We start from the raw sequence: 14,142 nt of genomic DNA, 5'->3' as shown, positions 1-14,142 counted from the left end.
GTTGAGGGCCGCCGGAGCAAAACTTTCCTTTCAGAAAGCACAGTGGTGTAGAACCCGTGTTAATTTCTTGGGGCATGAGATTACTCCTCAGGGCCTCTGTCCCCAGGAAAAGAAAGTGGAAGCACTTCAGAAACTGAAAGACCCAACAACTCTGCGGGAACTAAGGAGCCTCCTTGGACTGACTAATTACAGCAGAAAGTTCATTGAGGGCTACACAGAGATCACCAGACCCCTGATTCATCTCCTGAAGGGAGAGGTCAAGTGGGAATGGGGTCCAGAACAAGCCGAGGCAGTAAGACAACTCAAAAGAAGCCTCTCACAAGCGCCTTGCCTAGCTTACCCTGTCAGAAACAAGGAGTTCTTCCTGGAGACGGGGTTCTCTAATACGTGCTTGACGGCAGTATTATACCAAAAGCATGACAAGGTCAATAAAGTAATCTCCTATGCGAGCAAAACTTTATCCTCTGTGGAGGAAAAATTCAACGATTGTGAGAAGGCACTCCTGGCGACGGTGTGGGCATTGAAGAATTACCGCCCGTTTATCCAGGGGGAACACATCATAGTGGAGACTCCGCACCAGCCTCTGCAATATCTCCAAAGTGACAGAATCCAGGCCGGAAATGTGAGTAATTCCCGAATTACTTCCTGGATTCTGTCAATGCAAGGCTTTCCTGTGGAGGTCAGATATGGCCAAAACAAGAAGAGTCCCCTTGCGCAAGGTCTGGCTGACTTGCATGATTGTGCCAGAGAAAACTGTCTCGAGGACGAAAGTCTAAAAATAAAGGACAACACGGAGGCATACCTTAATTCCCCACACAAAGTCTTTGAAGAAGACAAGTGTGAGGGAATGCCCACTGTGTATGTGGATGGATGCTCTTACCATGTTGACAACGACGGGGAAAAAGAACTGATGGCTGGCGTAGGGAATGCAGGGTGAATGAGTCCCCAGAATCCTCAGCTGGATACAAAATTGGTCCCCGAAGTAGTCAGGTGGCAGAATTGATGGCTGTGCATCAGGCCATCCTCACTGCTGTCCAGCATCAACTCCACGAACTGGTCATAATCACAGATTCGGATTATGTACGGAACGGATTCGTGGAGCACCTGGTTAATTGGAAAACCAGAGGCATGTTATGTGCTAACAACAAACCCTTGAAACATGGGAAGTTGATCCAAAACATTGATGATCTAGTCACCTCGAATGAGATGACCATCTATTGGAAAAAGATCAAGGGTCATTCCAAAGTAGAGGGACCAGACAAAACTGGAAATGACTTAGCTGATCAGCTGGCCAAAACCGGGGCCATCCAAGGGGATCTAATTGAGATTGAGTCCCTGTTGGGGGAAATCCAGGTCACTGCTATCACTAGGTCCCAGACAAATGCTCACAATGACCTTTCAATTGCACAATGGAGTAAGGAGACCCCTGATGCTGATTTGATTACAGCTCAGAAGGGGGATCCAATTATTGGTAAGTTTTACCAACACCTTGAGGACCCTGAGAACTTTCCCCTGACGGATACCGATTACATTGGGAAAGAGGACCTAAGAGTGTTGATGAAATGTCCAAAAATGTTCCGAATCCAAGACGGTTTGTTGGTAAGGAAATCCAAAGCTGGCCACGATCAGTGGGTGGTTCCTACCTCATTCCGAAGCCTGATGTTAAGTCACGCCCATGATGCGGCCACCGCCGGTCATAGGGGGTTTCACACAACATTGGAAATCTTAAGAGAGGTTGCATACTGGCCACACATGGGGCAGGACCTCGACCAATACTTGAAGGGGTGTCTTGTGTGTGCACAATTTCAGCCATCATCCCTCACGCACCGTGCGCCTCTCCAAAAGAGGGGGATGACACTGCCATGGTCAGATTTACAAATCGACTTTGTAGGCCCCGTGATTCGCTCTGCTAGGGGGAATAAGTACATGTTGACTGTGACATGCTTGTTTATCAAGTGGGTGGAATGTCTCCCAGCCCCACATTGCAAGACAGAAACCGCAGCTGCCCTGATGATTAACCACATCTTTTCCCGTTTTGGTCTACCTCAAAGGATTGAGTCAGACAGGGGTAGCCACTTCACCAGTGAAGTAATGACAAAGATGTGGGAGATACTGGGGGTCAAAAGGAAGTTGCATATTGCTTACCGGCCAGCTTCTTCTGGGGCAGTAGAGAGATATAACCGAACCATTGTGAGCATATTGAAGAAGTTTGTGGCAGATTCTGGGCCAAGTTGGGAAATCCGATTACCTCTGGTCCTAATGGCCATCAGATCTACCCCTTCATCTGCAACCAAAATGTTGCCATTTGAGTTGATGACTGGGCACAAGATGGTGCTTCCTCAGCATTTGCTCTACAGGACCCAAGAGCAGACACTGATAAATGCCTCCACTACTCATGAGTATGTGGAGAATTTAAGGAAACACCTCCAACATGCTTTTGCTTATGCTCAGCGGAATCTAGAAAGATCAGCTGATAGCATGAAGACCCACTATGACCTGAAAACTTCCAGGAAGGAATATCAGGTGGGGGACCGGGTCTATCTATACAATTTCCAAAGAAACCAGGCAAAACAGCGGAAATTCTTGCCTACATGGAAGGGACCCTTTGAGATCATCGACAAGATCTCCCCTGTGGCCTACAAAATCCACATCCCCAAAGGTCCTTTGGCAGAGGGGGAAGACAAGTGGGTTCACATAAACCAGTTGAAATGTTGCCATCCCAGGCACACTCTGCAACAACTGGAGGAATCCTCTGGAATCCTAGCGGGTACTGTCTCAGACTAATTCAGTTCCAACCATAAAACATACAACATCTAGTCTCTAAAATATTGTGATTTGCATGAAACTGTATCTTAGTTATACTGTTTTTTTTTCAAAAATAAGAATGTAATGTTTCGTTATGATGAAATGCATATGCTGCCCCACTATCTCAACAGTGGTGGAAAAAACGTCTATGAATAGGTATTGCCGCTCTTCCTTTGTCGTCCTAGGAGAAAGAAAACCTGGAGACGGGACAAGGAGGACGATCCGGAGACCGGGAGCAGAGACGCAACGGGCCCGGGGTACCGCCCAATATTCCCATCAGGACCGGCGAGGAGAACCGATCGATCCGACCGGATGGAGGAAAAGATGCTGAACTGTGCCATCTATTGGAAGAAGATGAGGAAACATCCCAGATCTTGCGAGTCCCATCAGTGAAACCGAATGGCCATCGCAAGAGGGGGGCTTGTGGGATGTATTTACCCATGCATCCGAGCGCTACCTCAAAACTGTGCAGTATTGACATGGAAAACATCATGATGGCCAGAGCTTCCCAGAAAATGCACAGGGAAATGCATGAAGAATAGGCTGCCACTCATTTTTGCCGATGTTATGGGCACAGAAGGACACTGCCTAAAACCACCATTGGACTACCCACACAGTAGTCTGAAACCATTGGGAATGGCAATGCTGATTGCCAAAAGCAAACCCATAACTGTTGGAAATTCATTTTCTTAAATCCCAAAAAGGGGTGCAGTACCAGTGCTCACCACTATCCAAAAGCTGGCGTTTTAAAACCACCAGATTTTACTTTTTTGTAGAAAACTGAATAAATGAACCCAAAACATGCCAAAGAAAGACTTACTGAGAGGTGGATCCAATGTAAAGTTATATTCTGAAGTGACTTGAAGGTTTATAACAAGACTGGCTGAGCTGTGGATTTCAGCAGTTTAAGTAAATTTGGACTGAAAGACACTAAAAAAATCTAAATGTTTAAATTGACTGAGTGACCTACTTTTGAGTGTCACATAGGTTGCAATTGTTTAAATGTCATAGTTTTAAACTTAGAATCAGCATTCCAGCTGCATATGTAAAAATGTTTAGTTTTATTTGAATGCAGAAAACTGGGTAACAAAAAGTGACATTTTATCTGAAACCTGGCTTGAGAAACTGAATTCTGCCTGGCAACTACCCCCATCAGGAGTGAAACTTGAGTCACAGCTGTGTTCCCAGGCCTATCTGCCTTTTGCTGGCCACACTAAGAATATGCCATCTCTCTGATAATTGAATTAAGGGGAGCCCCCACAGAATACAGGAGCTCTGAACAAAGCCCTGTCCTGACCCAGGCAGATGGTTTATTGCAGATGTCGTAAAAGTAGCTTCCTCCTGAAGCAAAGGGGAGGGGCACTGCCTGTGAGAGCAAGCTGGCTTGGCAGAACTGGAAAAACCAGAAATTCAACCTTGTGCTGGAGGAAAACCACACCCCTTTGGGGCCAGAACATAACTCTAAAAAGATTAATAACTCATAGAGCGGACATGTGGAAATTTTATAAATGATACCATAATTCTTGTGATTTTTCTGCCCACATTTTAAGAGGTTTTTAGAACCGGTGGTATGTTCAGGGGAGTTTTAGCGGAAAAGAGGATATTACTCAAAATGTGTGCATGTGAAAAATCTGACACGTCATCAACTAATGTCCATACTCCTTGCGCACATGTGTGTAAATTTGGGGTAATGTCCGGTATTGCAAACCAGTTAAAAAGTGCAATATATTGCCATTTCTGAATGCAAGCTCCCAGGAAGAGCAGAGTTTGAACAGGGTATACCTCCTGTAATGCATGATGGGTGCATATGATTTTAAAACAATATGTACCTCTGCAAATATGTATTTGGTTCAAATCTAGATTTGTGTGCAAGTTGACAGGAGGAGTGGACTTTCTGCAGGCTGTAAAATGACATCACTCTGACACAACTTAGCTCCCCCAATCAGGGGAGAAATGAAAGCTTGGCCAATGATAAGTGGAGAGGGGTAGGGTCTAGTGATGCTGCACACACACCCATTTTAAAAACACATAAAAGCAGACAGACAGGACAGATAGGGACCTTCAAATCCATTTGCTGCGGGACGCTCTGCTGGAAAATCCATACTTTACCTCCATCAACCTTCAGAGACCCAGACCAGACCAGCAGAGTAGAGCTGACCTGTTAGCAGAACCAGAGAGAGCTGACCCAGATCACTGTGAAGTGCAGAGACCAGAGTCCAGTCTAAAACCTGACCAGATCCGTGGCGAGGCATATTTCAAAGATATAGTGTGAGTACCTAGCAGAACTGTGCAGAACCAATCTCTTAGTTAAAATAATATAATTCAATCCTATTTTAATCTAAGTAGAACTGTCTCCTAACTGTCACCTGTCATTTGTAAAGCTGTCACTTGTCATTTTCTAGTTGCAAGCTGCACTTGTCTTTTTGAACTTTAAAATTTCAAATCTGAAAAATGACCTTTATTTAATCGCTCATATCTCCGTGACCGTTTGTGTTAGAGACTTGCAGTAACTTTCCTCTGAAAGCTGAGAATCGTGGCTTTCCTACGAACCTAGAACCGTATTCCTACCCCCTATAGTTTTGCCGCAATCGTGAAAAACGCATTCGCGAATTTTGCCGCGATTTGCAAATTTCTCCACCTGTGAAAACAGAAGCTTCTTGCTTTCATTTGCCAGAAATTTGTTTAACCTGCTAATTATCCCTGAATCATTGCTAGTGTGAGCCTGGACTAATATTAACTAGATACCACTCACCCTGAACCTCTAGAGGGAATTAAAAGCATTTTAACATATTTTCACTCCATTGCCAGCACATATCAAAGCATTTTGCCTGTGTTTCCAACTTCTGTAGTCTAAGCTTGCTGGGGTTAACTGAATCACATTTAATTGCATTTCTGAGAACTGTGTGCTTTCCTTCCATTTCCTTGCATTGCATAAAAGGGGGGGGTGAATTGTACAAGAAAGTGGTTACATTGTCTTTGCTGAAATCCTATCAAGTTATTTTCTTTACTGCATTTCATTCCACATTGCATCCATTTGAAACCATAAAAGTATTGTTGCTATCTTATCCATTTCATGTCAACTCCTTAGTGATTATCAAGAAGTGTGCTAGTGCCAGATTCTCCGTTGTTAATCTTTATCATATCAGATTAAGTGTGATATTCAATTATTAATTTATTATAAAGTGTGATAGATATATATTGCTTTACTTCTCAAATAAACCTTTTAACTTGCAAAACAGAACCACTTCTTGGCTCAGTGGGGTCAGGGGGATTCCAACAGAGGAGTGTTATATAGGGGTAGTCATCCAGAACGTATGAACTGGACATAAAGATATATCAATAAGGCGTTGACTTAGCTGTAGTGCTGAATTGAATCCTCTTACAAGCCCCCTAAAATTCTCAAAAACAGAGGAGGCAGAGAAGAGCAGGCAAGCTGTATCTGTTTGGTAAAGACTGCATAACAAACCAAGGATGGAAAAGGAGGAAGGAAAGAGTAAAGTAATCTCTAGCCTTTCGGCACATTACTGAATCGACCAGACCACTCACTTTCTGCTTCTCTTCATCTGAGTGTGAGACTGATCCGTCGGATTCTGTTATACACCAGATAAACTGTATGGTATTGCTTCTCTTAGACATACCTCTCAACTCACATGCTTTCTGCGGCTGTGACCCGCCCTGTAGGAAGCTATCTCACAGACCTCTCAACTCACATGCTTTCGGCGGCTGTGACCCGCCCTGTAGGAAGCTATCTCACAGACCTCTCAACTCACATGCTTTCGGCGGCTGTGACCCACCCTGTAGGAAGCTATCTCACAGACCTCTCAACTCACATGCTTTCGGCGGCTGTGACCCGCCCTGTAGGAAGCTATCTCACAGACCTCTCAACTCACATGCTTTCGGCGGCTGTGACCCGCCCTGTAGGAAGCTATCTCACAGACCTCTCAACTCACATGCTTTTGGTGGCTGTCATCCGCCCTACAAGCAGCTGCCTCACCCGCCAAGCTCTCTACCCGCCCATATAAGTCACTGAGCTTTCACCCGCGAAAAATGAATGTGGGTGTTTTCACCCACTCTGGGGCCACATTACTGCATAGAGAGCCTTAATACGTATGACAACTGTATCATGCTATGCTGTGTCGGGTGGCTGTGTTCACTTGCTCATATTTGTCCACATTAGGGTATTCCCTTTCACAGACACATTTTGAATGTCATGAAGACATTAGGAACTTGTTGGGTGCTCAATGTTTAAATGCAGAAAAGCCTGGGTGAAAAGCGTGCACTTGCCAGCAGCAGTCTCGAGCTCCATTCTGTGAGCTTAGGTGCTGTACATTCGGTCAATTTTGCGGGGTGACTTGGTGGAGGAGGCCCACATATATCTGAGCCCAAGCACCAAAAAAGCTGTAAGAAGGTCCCGGATGGAATAACAGTGTTATGCTGACAGCCACTGTCTATTTGCCGTGAAGGAGCATAGTGCTTTTTAAGTCAGCCTCATAGCACTAGCAATGAAAGGTAAGGAGGCTATGCTTATATTTGCACTGTCGTCGCTGGTGGTAGGGAAATTAAAACAGATCTTGTGGAGGGAGAATACTGCTGTATACAAAGCAGCTTTCAAACTGTTAACCACAAACGTGAGATAAATTAACTTTCCGCGATTGATCATGGAGACAGAACCAAGATCTTTGAGCCACAAACCAAAGTCCTCACCACTAGACCCACCCGCCTCCAAGAAAGGGGCACACGTGATGTGTATGGGTTCTGGGAAGGCCTCTGGGTGGTATTAACATAAACAGATACAGTGACACACATAAACAGATACCGTGACACGGGATCCTGCGCCCACATGGGCGCCTCCACAAATGTCTACTCAATTAAACCCAGTAAAAAGCAACCCAACTCAATCTCTGGCCACCAGCAGCGTGCCAATGCCGCCGCTTGGAGTTCTCTGCCCGACAGAGCTGCATATCATCATGGCAGGCAGTTATGAGAGCTTAAATGGTCTTCACTCTTCCATTTAAGCCAAGGACTTGTGGCTACAGTTCTGTGTATTTTAAATTGAGGCTGTCGGTGTAAAACGATGAATACAGCTTTTTGTAATAAAGGGATAATCGTTTTTCACACATAAACAAGAGGAAGTCTGTTGGTTAACGATGTCAGCCCATGAAAGCTGAGGCTGCACCACAAGAATGTTGCTGTGCGGCAACATAACACGGTCACATGGCCTACACATGCCCACTCTAGCCAACCAAAGGCTCCAGCAAGTTGTGTTTCTCTCCACGAGCTCAGCCACTTCCGGTGTTCGGACACTTCCGCTGCCTGTGCTCCTCTGCCACAGCGACACCTGCTGGAGACCGTTGGAGAGATCCCAGGTCCAGGCTCGCTCAGACCTGCCATTGCAGGCTCCTTCCTGCCAACAAACACTTCTCTCAGGACTCGTAAAAAAAGCTGGGGCGGTTATGCACAATTTCTTCTAAAACTACATTAACTGTCAGTAAAACCAAAACACGCTCTGACAGACCAGGAACCCCGGCCAAGGCTGCACTCTTTTTCCAAATAAAAACATCTGTTTTCTTCTTGACGTCTTCCTTCCCTCCCTCCCTGAGAACGTGGGCAGAAGAAAGTAAAACAAATGAGGCAACTGCATTCAGGCCACAAAAGCAATGTGTGTGCTAGTTAAACAAGCATTGGCAATGCCAATAGTTTTGGCGTTTACTGATGTTCTTTACCTTTTGCATTTATAGGTGTAAGGAGGAGAGTGCAGAGTTTCAAGGGATGCATTAAGGGGTGCAGGCGTTCAATAGAAAGAGAAGGTGAATCGAGCAAGGGAGGAAGCCATTGTTAGAGGGTGCCATCGATGAGCAAGAGGAAATATGAGCGAGAAAGGGTGAGAGTGAGAGAGTAAGAAATAAAGCGAGTGTGTGAGAGGAAGGAAGAGGGGGGATAGGGAGAGGGGGTAATGTAGGTGGATGAACAGAGGGGGTACTGTGGCAAGCGGGTGTCATGAGTGCCCACGATGATTGGATTCTCGCGAGACTTAGCGCATGGCGGTGCGTGAGCAAGCGAAAGCGCACAGACAGGAGCAGGACATTGCCGGAGCAAGTCGAGTGGCCTGCCGCGCCTTCCTAAAGACTCCTGATGCGCTAGAATTACGATAGCACCTGCAGATTAACCAGCAGAGACTGCCTTTGTATATATAGATCAGTGCTGTAACTGACCATTGTGCTGCTTATCTAAGACTGAGTAAGCCCTAAATGAGTCACTCACACTGGGTGTAGTCTTCATCATACAACATATGGGTGGCAAGGGGCCGAAGAATCTCTGTGCGGTCAAGATGCAAGGCGCTACTCTACTGCATGCTTTTCTCCAAGTGCCACTTAGGCAGTGGCAGATTTAAAGCAAAGGGCCCCGTGGGCAGCACCTGACACAGGGCCCTAGGTTGGCGGGTCATGGAGGCGGAGCTTTGGGTGGGCGGAGTTATTTGTGATCACAGGTGCACAATGGCAATCTTTAGGGACAAAAGCTATTTTTTATTACGTTGGAGGTCATTACGACCCAGGCGTTAAGGGTTAACGCCGTTGTTAACCCTTAACGCCTGATTCCAATTTTAACGGCTGCTTTTAGCAGGCGTTAAAATCCATGGCGCTAAACCGCCTTGGTGCTAATTACGGCACCGTAATTTACGGTGTCGTAATTAGCGCCTTCCCCACTCCCATTATGCCGTATGGGGCAAAAATGGGAATGGGGAAGGGTAAATGGGAAATGGGGATTTACCGCCCCACTCACCTTGGAATGGGGTGGTAAATCCACCATCCACCATGGTGTAAACATGGTTTACACCATGGTGGTAAAGTTGGTGTACTTACTGCCTGGGTCGTAATGACCTCTGTTGTCTTTATTACAGTTACCTAGGGGTCTGAGTAACTGGAAACGGGCAATGCTCGGTATTAGTTCAGTAACGTGGCGTAACATGCTCTTTCTGCTACCCTGTTTTTGCAGCTTTTCCTGGATGTGGGGATTAGGTCTGGCGGTATTCCGGGTGTGAGCGGGGTATAAGTTGTTCTAATGTCAGAGAGTATTCTGCATCATTTCTATGGGGCATAGAGTATGGCCGTGAAAAAACGCTCCCTGTAAGAGAAACACATACGGCCTGATTTACACACATGTTTTTTTTAACACTGGAAAGTCACAATGAAAACATGTTTTGTAAATCCGGCCCTTGGAAAATAAATCGCTATTTTAAAAGCATTGTGAATAACTACTACACAATGTAATTTGAAGTGGCTAATTTATAAGTATTTTAAACACGTATTCCAAACTGTAATTTGAAAAGGGCACGACGATGCTGTCTGTGGCCAAAGGCCGCCTTGTATTTGGGAACCGTGTAATATACATGCGTTAAAATATTACACAAGCAAGTGGGCGCTAATACATTACACCTTTAAAGTGCTTCAGACCGAGATACAAATTATTTTAAAAACGTGCTTTTTAGTATGAAAAACGGTGTCTAGGGCAATCTTTCATTTTCATAAGTGCGGACAATTATATTCGAAGGAAAAAGCACATTTAATTGTAAACATGCCCATATAAATTGCTTAACTAGAGCAGTAAACGGGGTTTATAAAAAATACACTTGTCAAGGGCATGCATTAAAGGTTCCCCGTCTTTCAGCGAGGGGATGCACTTGGGCAATCTGAGCTCAAGCTGTTCCCATCACAGTAGGACCGTAGCCAAAAAATTGGACTTATACAGGATAAACCGAGCCGCTTTGACCAGAAGAGCGCTTCGCGGCCGACCCAAGAGCTTCAAAGGGGCTTTCACGTTTTCCAAATACACGTTGAGCAAATCAGCCCGCACACAGATTGCCACACTGCTCTCCCCTGCACTTATAATAGTGCCTCAGAGAAACAGGACCCTGCTGACAGTCAGGCAATGGTCTATAAAAACTGCTGAGCTGCAACTAAAACAATACACATTCCTCTATAAAAGGAAGCATCGAAGCAGTGCAAATCACTGCCCTTTAAATATGTCTAGACAGAAGTTTAATCAGAGGGATCACATCCAGGGAGCTGGACTGGAGTGATGTCACAGCAGAAAGGGCCCTGTGCTGTGTGGAAGGGGCAGGGCCTGGCACAGGGGCCTGCTCGCCATTTGTCTGTCTGGCGAGCGTTAAATCCACCTCTGCAGTTAGGCCTCCCATTCCGTGGCCTCAGTGGGAATCCCTTTTTACCCCCATAATGAATGCAGTGGGAGGCACAGACTACCCCCCTTCTGAGCCATGTTACTGAACACCATGGAGGTGGAAGGGCAGAGGATATTTGCAGGCTTAATTCCCGAGCTGGTGGAGGACGCCGATAATGACATCTTCAAAGTAGCCATCAGGCACATAGTGAATCGGTTTTCCAACAAAGACAAGACCATCTTGCAGCGGTTAACATTCTATAATAGTAAACAAGACGTTTCAGAGCCGATGGACAACTATGTTTTCAGATGCGAGCGTTGGCGGCCTTTTCAGATTTTGGCAACAACACAAAGATCATGATCTGTGACATGCTTGTGGTTCACACCAACTCGAGAAAGGTCCAAGACATATGTATTGTGGAGAAAGAATTGGTGCTCGATAAAGTGTTTCGCATTTTCATAATCGTTGAGGAAACCTCCACGAGGCACAAGGAAATGGCGGGACGCTCCCCAAACCCAGAAGTGCATGCCATATAGTTCCAGGGCCACAAAGAGAAACCAAGATGGTATAGCAAAGATGACCGAGACAGCAGAAGAAAACCATTGAAATGCCACAGGTGCACCAGGACCCGACATTTAGCTATCGATAGGGAATGTCCATCAGAAGCAAAGAGTGCTCAAATTGCCGCAGATTCGGACACATAGCGTTTTCTTGCAAATAAAAGGGCAAGAAAATTACGCCAGTGGAAGTGAATAGTGGTGCAAGAAGTGATGAATCGTCGGATGAGGACAAGCCGTTCATCATTACTGTCAAAGGTGTCACCACAAGAAGAGAGGAGCCACACTGCATGATCAGAGTTGACGGAATGGAGACCAGAGTCATTGCTGACTCCGGCCCAGACGTAACCATTTTGCCAATACACACATACACACGGAAATGATGGGCCAAGACATGGTGGAAGTTGTGAGAACTAAATCCAAACCTAACATGTTTGATGGCACATCCGTCAGCCTGCTGGGGTCCAGCAATGGCACAGCTCAGTTCAAGGGGAGGAAGACATGTCCCAAAGTATACTTCGCAGAGGGTGGCCCGGTAGTGCTTGGGTGCAATGGCCAAGCGAAGGTAGACCTAAAACTCAGCCCTAATGCAAATGATCAAGTCCTGTCAGTGACAAGTGGAGGAGGCCAGCATTAGGACAGGATTTCCCAAAGTTATTCTCGAATCAAAAACTTTGTGCACAAAATCAGGCTATGCCAGAAAGCCGACCCAGTCAAACACAAAGTCAGACTGCTACCGGCAACAGCAATGCAGGCGCAACAAAAGCAATTGGAGTAGATGGTCAATGAGGGCACCATAGAGAGCATAGAGTCATCAGAGTGGCTTAGCTCAGTAGTGCTCATAAAGAAGCAAGGGTCAAACGACTTGAGAGTATGCATAGACTTGCGCAGTCTGAGCTTGGAAATCATCACTGACAGTTACCCACTTCCCAGCATCAGCAAGCTCATTTTAATGATGAAGGAGTCGGAAGTCTTTTCTAAACTAGACATGTGTGTTGCGATGCATGAAATCACGCTGCACAAGGAGATAAGAGCATCGACAGCATTCTTCATCCCATTTGGCACGTTTCAATACACCAGAATGCCATTTGGGTTGCCCTCTGCTGCCTCTGCATTCCAACGAGGACAAATCAACGATCTTACTAGGCCTTATGTAATTCAGATCGCACAAGTGAGGGAAAGAGGGAGGAGAAAAGTGCCAGGGGGTGCAGAGACAGTGCAGGTAGCTCAGTAAGTGCTGCTGGAGAGTGGCTCGTAAGTGCAGAGAGACAAGGGACTGTATGGTTGCAGATACAAACCCTTAAGTGCTGGAGGAGCCTAGAGGCCGTGTGGGTGCAACTGATCATGCAGGAGCCTGGTGCCCAGTGAGACTCTGAGGGTAGCCAAGCAACCAGTCGCTGCAGCAGACAGGCAGCTTGGCAAGGGAGAGAGAGAGAGAGAGAAAGCAGAGTAGAAAAGGAAGGTCTTGAGCTGCTTCTGGAAACTCAGTTGGCCTGGCTCAAGTTTAAGAGGGGCAGGTAGGCCATTCCAGGGGGAGGCACCTACAGAGGAGAAAGATCTACCCCCACCTCTCTGCCTGGAGAAGCGTCTGGCCATCAGAGAGTTTGAGGTAGCTGAGCGAAGGGCTCGATAAGGAAGGTATTTTGGAAGAGCGAGTTGGATGTAGTGCGGGAGCCGACCCTAGAAATCCTTGTGCGCGAGGCAGAGGGTCTTGAACTTTATCCTTGCAGCCACCGGAGAGATTTCAGGGATGGAGACATACAGACCCTGGGCTTGAGGCCAAGGACAAGTCTTGCAGTCCTGTTCTGGATTAGTTGCAGAGGGCGGAGAATAGAGAAAGGCAGATTGAGAAAGAGGCTAGGGCAGTAGTCCATCCTCGAGAGAACCAGGGCTCTGGATGCAGTGAGATTCAGCGGGAAATTGAGAAAAAAAAGAATACCTCTAAGGAGGTGCAGCTGGTAGTAGGCCTTAGAGAGTGGAGGTAGAGAGAATGCTGGTAGGGTGATTGGGCATGGAGAGAGAGTAGGGTTAGAGTGGGTGAGAGAAAAGTGAGTGGGTTTAGAGAGAGATGGGTTAGGGGTGTATATAGAGAGTGGGTGGGTGGGGGCAGAGAGAAGGGAGTTAGTGTGGGTAGAGAGAATGGGGGTAGGGTTGGGGTGGAGAGAATGGGGGTAGGGTGGGGGGATAGAGTGAATGGGGTAGTGTGTGTGGTAGTAGAGAGGATGGAGGTAGGGTGGGTGGGGGTGGAGAGGATGGGGGTAGGGTGGGTGGGCATAGAGCAGACGGGGTAAGGTGGGTGGGGGTAGAGAGGATGGGCCTAATAAACCACAGATAGCACCAGGAGGTGGCACAGGAGACACGCTTATATCATCTGATAAGTCGATGTTCGCAGCTTTCCATGCCTGACTCTGATTCCCTCGCCAAACTCCGGGTATGTTCATCAATTTGAATCGAGTTAATGAATTAACATTCAGGTTTATCGACCTAAAGCCTTCTCCTAGAAATGTGGCTCGAGGCTCATCCGTTCCTTAACAGTGGCTGCTTTTGTGCAGATCTTCTTTGCATGGCAATTATGTTTTCCAATCCAATAACACACCAGAATGC

This window comes from Ambystoma mexicanum, chromosome 2p, assembly GCF_040938575.1.
Source record: "Ambystoma mexicanum isolate Mex_15411 chromosome 2p, UKY_AmexF1_1, whole genome shotgun sequence".
In the NCBI taxonomy this organism is placed as follows: Eukaryota; Metazoa; Chordata; class Amphibia; order Caudata; family Ambystomatidae; genus Ambystoma; species Ambystoma mexicanum.
This window is presented reverse-complemented; position numbering follows the sequence as displayed.